General features: G+C 37.7%; 1 non-coding gene across 1 annotated transcript; it reads right to left on the reverse strand.

Moving 5' to 3' along the window:
- Nucleotides 1-3,228: 3,228 nt before the first annotated feature.
- On the reverse strand, nucleotides 3,229-3,359 carry LOC114621517. The gene has a single exon (XR_003711446.1). It is a non-coding gene; the product is annotated as a small nucleolar RNA SNORA17 (small nucleolar RNA).
- Nucleotides 3,360-7,523: the final 4,164 nt, after the last annotated feature.

The following is a 7,523-nucleotide window of genomic DNA, read 5'->3' on the forward strand; positions in this document are numbered from 1 at the left end:
CTCTACCAAGTAAGCTACACCCTAGCCCTGTCCCTCCATTTTTGCACTGTATTTTCTATTATAGGAACGAAAACTTCTGTTGAAAAGACTGAAATAGATAAAATAATCGTGAACAAACTAGGGGCTTAAACGACAACTTAAATTTTACATTTTAGCTTCTTCTGGTCTTATTTATGTTCCTACTGATTTTTAGTGTTACTTCTCTGACCTTTATCTGTAGCATTTCTGTAGTTTATGAGATGGATTTCTGTGTTTAGGAAGCCTAGCATCACACTCCATATGTAGGAATGCTGCCAGGCTGGTACCCTTTCCCCGGCCTCAGTCTCCCAACTGCTGGGATGCCAAGGCTGAATCAACACCATAATAGTCTTTTATAGCACATCTACTACCAAGTAAAGGTAACTCAGAGAGAAATTCTTTGTTCTGGTTACACGGCTTGATGTAGGTTACTGAACACTTAAAAGGAAGCTAGGGTTTGGAGAATATTAAGAATTATTTAAAATATTAAAACTTGAAATTATTTGATTGCTAGTATCATCCACTAATGTTCTTATTTTTCAGGGCAACCTAAGCCTGAAAATGTAGACAAGAAAGGTTTTGATGATTCATACAGTCTGAAAATTCCAACATCTCCCATAAAGAAGCATATACTAAAAGGTAATGAAATACCTGTTATACAGATATGTGAAACAGAGCTCTGTTCCATTCCAACTATTTCTATTTACAAGCATCTACAACCTGTCAGCTCTTCCAACACACAGCTGACATTGCAAGCCTTGTGTACATTCTCGTGCGTTTCCTGTGAATACACATACTGTTGGAGGAATTTTTGTTTCTGTACACTAACAGGATCCTGCACATAGATACCCTTTACCTCTAACCCAGGAGAATTCTTATCTCAAACTCTTAGTATTTTCCCTGATATTCTCAAACGTGGATATATCACACATCAAAAGTTCCTTTTAAAATCACCTTTACATTTCTGTTGTAAACACAATGGAGTTATAAATATTGTTGCATGCATTTTTATGAAGCAACTTATATTTCTATGAAGTAGTTTTTAAAAGGGATTGATAAATTAACAGCATATATAATCTTTTAATTTTAATGGGCATTACAAAATAATTTCCAAACAATATAGTTAGCAATTGTGGCAGTGTGCATTAGAAACCCAGTATTACATCCACGACTAGACTTTTTATGGAATGAAAATGTGACAGACATTAAAATATTGATATATGTCAATAACACTGACAGTGATAAAAAGATTCAGGAAAATTCTTATTAAATGTTGACAGATCATTCACTGAAATAGTAAAGTCCACTTTAAAATTGTTACAGAATATACATTTCATAAAGTACAACTTATTACAACATTACATTATGGTTCTCGCATTCACAGAGATGACCTGTAGATTACCAAAAAAAGCAAAAAGATACCAGCAGTTAACTCACAACTGTGCTGCTATGGCACGAAGACCATTCAGTGTGATAAGGCATTTGACCATATATGGTGCAAGGAAAACCAGATATTATAAAGCTGAATGATGAAGGACCTCAGTTTAGCCTAAATTAGTTTCAAAAGTGAACTCAGAATGAATAAAACCATGTAAGTAAGAGTCAAAGTACAAAACTATTAGAAGATGTAGAGGAAAACCCACATGATACTGGGTTTGATGATGTGTTTTAGGGGTGACATAAACAACACAATTTAAAATAAAAATACAAGTAAATTTGGCTCTATGGGAGTTTTAAAACTGCTTACCTCAAAGTGTCAGAGACTTTCTCAAGTAATATGCCATGAAGAAAATATTTAAAAGAAAAACCATAAAGAGCAACCCACAGGATGAGAGGAAATGTTCCAATTTTATGCCTGATTAAAGATTAAATATCAAAAAATATATTTATAGAACTATAAAAGTTGTTTTAGTTACTTTTCCTATTGCTCAGATGAAATACCCCAATAAAAACAACTTAAAGGAGAAAGGTTTGCATTTGGCTAACAGTTGAAGCCTGTATACTAAGAAACTCAAAGCAAGATGAGCCTGAGGCAGCTGCTTCTATTGTGTCTAAGACAAGAAGCAGATAGTACTGGATACAGCTGACTCCTCAATTTCTTTCCTCCACTTAACACAGTCCAAGGTCCCAGGCCAGAACTTATACCACTCCAATAACCATAAACAAGTCATATCTAGTTAACCATCTTCCATCATGTTCACAGTTAGCACTCACAATCACAGCACCACCTTTTGTCAACTTGACACCCAAACAGGTGAATTTAATCATAACTTTTTACCCATTCTCACCAAATTCTCATGGTCCTCTGCTAGCAGAAATACAACTCAGGTTCCAAAAGTCCTATAATCTTTAGCAAGCAGAGTAGGTTAGAGGTTCAAAATCTACATTGTCACCTGAGACTCAAGACACTTTCTATGTGCTCCCTAGAGTAAAACATTCTGTAACATATGTTCATCACAGCACCAAATATATATCCCATCCAAAGCTAGACCAAAATATAGCAGGGAAAGCACCAACTCTACAGCTCTATGTCCAGCATTGAGGACTCATAATGAAATAATCTGAGCTTCAAAAGGCCTCAGCACCCCCACTCCTCCATTCCTGCTGTCTGCAGCACATTATCTCTTGATTAGCCTGGCTTCATTCCATGCCTGCAGCTTTCCTCAAGAGACATCCCACAGGCCTTGTATCACTAATATCCTGGATTGTTCACTGCAACGTGGGATCTACCTTCATAACTTCATACAATGTCTTTTTGGGACCTCATTACATGGATTCTGATACTGCAACATGTTGCCTGGCCACAGCTGCTCTTTAAAACTGTGGAACAGGAGTTTGTGAACCCATACTTTTGCAAAGTAGGTACCTGCAAAACAAGTACCAAAGTGTTCCCTATTAGAGCTACTCATACCAGGCTGTTCCTCACTACCCTCAATTGTCCAGTTCTTCCTCTTCATTGTGCCCTCATCCTTCTATTTCTCTTTCTCTTCCATTTGTCCACCCCTTACTTGGTTCTCTTCTCTTAGTGATGCCCAGGGTCTCCGAGTATATAGGGTTAACTTAAGAGTGATCTCACAAATGCTTTCCCCTACCTGTGCATTATGCCTCCAGGCAAGGGTCATCTCAGACATGGCCTGCCCACCCCCTGGCCTGTGCAGCACCAGAATGATGGTCATCTCAGGCTAGCTCACTGTCCAGAGGCCTGCATGGCACCTTAGACTACTAATAATTCAATTTTCACAGGTCAGAACACTGAGTATAGACATAACATCTCTCCTTTAAACCACCTACTAAGGCACATATGACACAGCAGACACATCTGCAGCACCTCTAGAAGAAGCACCATCAGGCTTTTAGAGCAATGACCCCAGTCCTGGTTCTAATTTTTATCTTTCCTTTTCCACTTTTGTAATAGATATCCCAATAAAGGCAATTTAAGGTAGAAAGGGTGTATTCGTTTATATTGGCTCACAGTTCAACTATACAGACCATCATTAAGGGCAAATCAAGGTGGCAGTGATTTGTGACGATGCATTCAGAATCACACAAAGTGATGAGTACATGAAGCTCCTCAGTTCCTTTCTCCATGTGTACAGACCAACACAAGTAATGGTGCTACCCACAATGGGTGACTATCCCATCTTACTTATGTAATCAAGATAATTCCCCACAATCATGCAAAGCAGTTCACCTTCTAGTGATACTAGATTGTGTTAAGTGGACAATTAATACTAATCATAACACTCAACAAGAAACTTAAGTAAAAGCCAGGCAAACTCTAGTCTAATAGCTATTTCTCCTGAGGAAATATTGCAAGTAACTGACATTTAACATAACGATAAATATCATCCACCATTAGAGAAGTCAACCACACATTGAAGGTATAATACCTCATAACAATTATATGGTTATATCAGGAAGGAAAGGAGAAGAGGAGGAATAAGTAAAATAAAGAAAACTTTGTCATTTTCAGGAGAGAGGGAGAAAAAGAAGGAGAGAGAGAGAGAGAGAGAGAGAGAGAGAGAGAGAGAGAGAGAGAGAGGGAGAGGAGGGTGCAGTCCTGAGCGTACAGCTCTTTGAGAATCTGATGCATGATTACAAATTCACAGCCAGCCTGGTCACCATAGCAATAGCATGTCTCAAAAAATTTTAGTATCAAGAACGTGGGATGAATATAACTGAGGAATAGCATACTTGCCACATATAGAATATACACTCAGTTTCACTCCTCAGTAATTCAAAATAAAATAAGAAAAAAAGTTGGCATGAATAAATGTCAAGAAATTGTAATGAGAGACACATGGAGTTACCTGAATTACAATTGGCTTGATCAGCCGTGCCATTTGTTGACAAACATGCCCTATCCATTCAATAACCCTTTGTGTGTGAAACACAAATGATGTAAGGATAAACCATGACAGAGGAAGGGAGGCTGGGAGGGCAGGAGGGTAGGTGAGAGCATGGGAGGGAGGGAAAGAGAGAGAGAGAGAGAGGGAGGGAACAACTAAGGGGGTCTCAGAAGAAAGTGGACTCTTGTTCTCCAAGCAGCAACCAATTGCCATGAAATATGGCTTAAGGAGCACTTCTCCCTCCATGCTGGGTTTTTTGTTTATTTGATTTTGCATAAGTTTTAAGTATTTGGTCACAATATATTTTTTTTTGTCAATGCAACCCTCAAAATGCAAGTTTATTGAGTAAAGCTGAGAGGAGCAGTAAACATACAAAAAAAAAATGCATCCACACCTAAATAAAAAATTTACGTATTTACAAAGTTCAGTAACTGTTAGGTTTTCACATGCAGAGGTTATGCACAGGAAAATGTTGGTAGTAGCTTTTAGGTGTTCTGAAATGCTGGAAAGCAATGGAAAGACACATAAACAAATTAAGGTTTCTATAGGTCAATTAACAAAACCCTATGCAGTCCCCGCTTAGTTAAACATTCTGGTTCCAATCCCTCCTTTTAGGCACAAGCAAGTTGCCACATTCTTTGAAATGGTTCACAGTGACCATTAGTCATGCCAGGCTACAGGAGCAAAGTTTAAATATCCCTTTATTCAAACCACCTATCCCATTCAGGAAGAGTGCAACATGCCTCCATGAATAAGAAGAGAACTTTAAAGCCCAGAGTCTACTCATTAAAAATGGTCACAATATTTTTAAGCATAGGCCACTGTAAATTCTTGTGTGCAAAACACTTGGTACAGGTCTACTAAATCTGGCTATTATAATCTGTCTTCTTCCTCTTCCAAAACGATCTCTAAGTAGCAAGAGAAGAGAGTGTGGTTTAGAGGTCGCATTTAGACGTGGACATTCCACAGTCTCATATATTCTTCATATTGTCCAGTTTTGGATCTCTTTATTAATGGTCAAATGCTGCAAAATGGAGGTCTTCTGATAAGAGTTGAAAATGCTTTAAACTGTGGGTTAAGGATAAGGACTTAAGGGGTACTTTATTTCTGTCTCCACTTAAGAAATAGTAGTACTAGGTTCTCACCTATAAGTCAGGCAGCCATGAGTTCTCGACCCAGTTACTAATGCTGGAAATTAGTTTTATCTTGTGGAACATGTTTTAAATATGGGCAGAAAGTGGTTGTTATTCCTATTACATCCTTGTCACTATCGCACCAGTAGGCAAAATTTTCCACGACAGTTGTTACTGTGGCTCACAGGCTCCATACCTGAGTGAGTCTTTTCATTACTTTTCTCCCCAGGAGTGTACAGGTAACTCACTCCCCTTCACCTTTTGATATATCCTGTTCTATCATTCCCCCTTTCCTGTTTCAAATCACCTGAATACTATCACCTTCACTTGAGATATAGCCTCTATGGCACCATACTAAAAGTTCCCTGACTTCTATGTATTGCATTTTCAAAACTGATCTAAAGATGTAAATCTAGAATCTACATATGAATAATAACATGCAGTGTTTTTCTTTCTGAAGCATGTGACTAAACAGACATCTTAAAAGAAGAAAATGGATGAGAATATTTGCAGACATATATTTTTTTAAACAATCAATAAATATTCTTTACCATCAGAGAAAGTAAACTTAAACTGTTTGGAGACTACTTCTCATCTCAGTCAGAATGGTTACAGTTTAGGTGGGAAAAAAAAAGACAGCAAATATTGGCACAGACATGCACAGAGTCATTAGTCTAAAAAATCACTTAGTGGTTGGTAGAAATACAAACTGCTAAAGCCACTGTGGAAATCACTGTGAATTTTCCTAAAAGAAACTAACTAGATTTAACTTATGATCTACCTTTGCCACTCTTGGTTGTGTTCACAAATAACTACATCCTACTACAGAGATACTTACACATTCACATTTATGCTGCCATATTCCCAATAACCAGGAAATGAAAACAGCCTACATGTCCCACTGTGACAAAAGGAAAGTACATACAGGAGATATTTGTGCTGGCTAAGTCACTTAGTCTAAATAACTGAAGAAAGCTGTAAGAGGCTCAGCTTTAAAAATACGGTTATGGTAATTTTTGAATTTTTAAGAAATAAAATCAGTATATTTCAAGCCATCATCATGGTGCACTTCATTGATCCTAGCACCCAGGTATAGAGGTGCCAGTCTATGAATTGGAAGGCATTATGGTCAACAAAGTGACTTCTATGTATGGCAGGGCTGCATATAAAAATTCGATCTCAATAAAACAAAATTAGTTTATTTCTAGTATCCTTTGAGTAACATTGTTCTTGTATTTCCAGGGCAATCTAAATCTAGAACATTATACGATATAGGTGTTGACCTTCCAAATAATCTGGTTCTTTCAACATCTGATGCCAATAAACCACAGCTAAAAGGTAAAGGTATAACTGTAATATAGATGTGTGAAATAAAACTGTGTTCCAGTTGCATTGTTTCTGTATATTAGTGCACTTAACCTTCCAATAAGCAACCAATGTAAGAACAACAGATGTTCCATGATTTCAATGTAAATAGATAGGTGTGCAGAGGGCTTTGTGGTTCTGTACAGTAAAGTATCCTGTGTGGACACCACCCCCCTTACAGTTAAACCAAGTAACTTGGTAGATTTCTTTCAGCTTTTGTCTGTTTAACTTTCTGTGAGATGATCTAAAACAGAAGATATCATAGTTTATTAGTATCTCATTTATTGAGAAACCCTTGGGTTTTTATTATTACAACCCAAATCAGTAGAGCTATAACATCATTGTACATCTCTATTATGTTGTTTATACTTATATAAAACACAGGGGAGCTGGCCTAAGCATAGAGCTCTGTCAGTAGAGTGCTTGTGCTCCAGGCCTTAGGACCTGAGGTAAGATGCCCAGTACTACACAAAAAAAGCCATGCACAGTGCCCACACTTGGGGATGTTGGCAGGTTCAGTGACAGAGTCTTTCCCAAAAACCTAGGTGGAGGGCTGGAAAGATGGATCACTCATTTTGAGTATTTGCTGTTCTTCCACTTATAAATTTAATTCCCAGCACCAATTACAGATCTAAAGGATGTGACACCCTCTTCTTGT

The sequence above is a fragment of the Grammomys surdaster genome, unplaced genomic scaffold, assembly GCF_004785775.1.
Source record: "Grammomys surdaster isolate TR1022 unplaced genomic scaffold, NIH_TR_1.0 181, whole genome shotgun sequence".
Taxonomy (NCBI): domain Eukaryota; kingdom Metazoa; phylum Chordata; class Mammalia; order Rodentia; family Muridae; genus Grammomys; species Grammomys surdaster.